The sequence below is a fragment of the Sinocyclocheilus grahami genome, unplaced genomic scaffold (assembly GCF_001515645.1).
Source record: "Sinocyclocheilus grahami isolate Dianchi unplaced genomic scaffold, SAMN03320097.WGS_v1.1 scaffold4532.1, whole genome shotgun sequence".
In the NCBI taxonomy this organism is placed as follows: Eukaryota; Metazoa; Chordata; class Actinopteri; order Cypriniformes; family Cyprinidae; genus Sinocyclocheilus; species Sinocyclocheilus grahami.
This window is the reverse complement of record NW_015509450.1, coordinates 2,086-2,554: the sequence shown is the minus strand read 5'-3', so window position 1 is coordinate 2,554 and position 469 is coordinate 2,086.

The following is a 469-nucleotide window of genomic DNA, read 5'->3' as shown; positions in this document are numbered from 1 at the left end:
TACAGAGATAGTATGTTAAAAGCACATTTTAGTTCATATTCATGGCGTCTCAAAACGGCAATTTGAGTACTCTTAGATGTTCATAAGATTATCTTAAGAAGTACTAAAGAATCATTTTAGTGCATTAAGTATAAAATTATTGCATGCAAATATAGCACTTCAGGTACATTATGGAAGTGCACTTGTTTTTCACCTGGGATCTGGGGCTCCAGTTGCATAATATTTTCTCAACTTTTCTTCTTTTTATTAGGGGGGAGGGGGGTCAAATGTGTTCTATATATTATCATTTGAATATAAACTACAGTATTTGTTCCATGCTTGACAACTAGCCCCGGCCTCCTCCAAACGGGCTTCATATGCTCTCTAGTAGGGCTGGGCGAGTTGGCAAAAAATTAAAATCTCGGAACGCTTGACTGATTCTCGATTTTTTACGATTTTTAACTAGTCAACTTGAAAGTGTAACTACAAC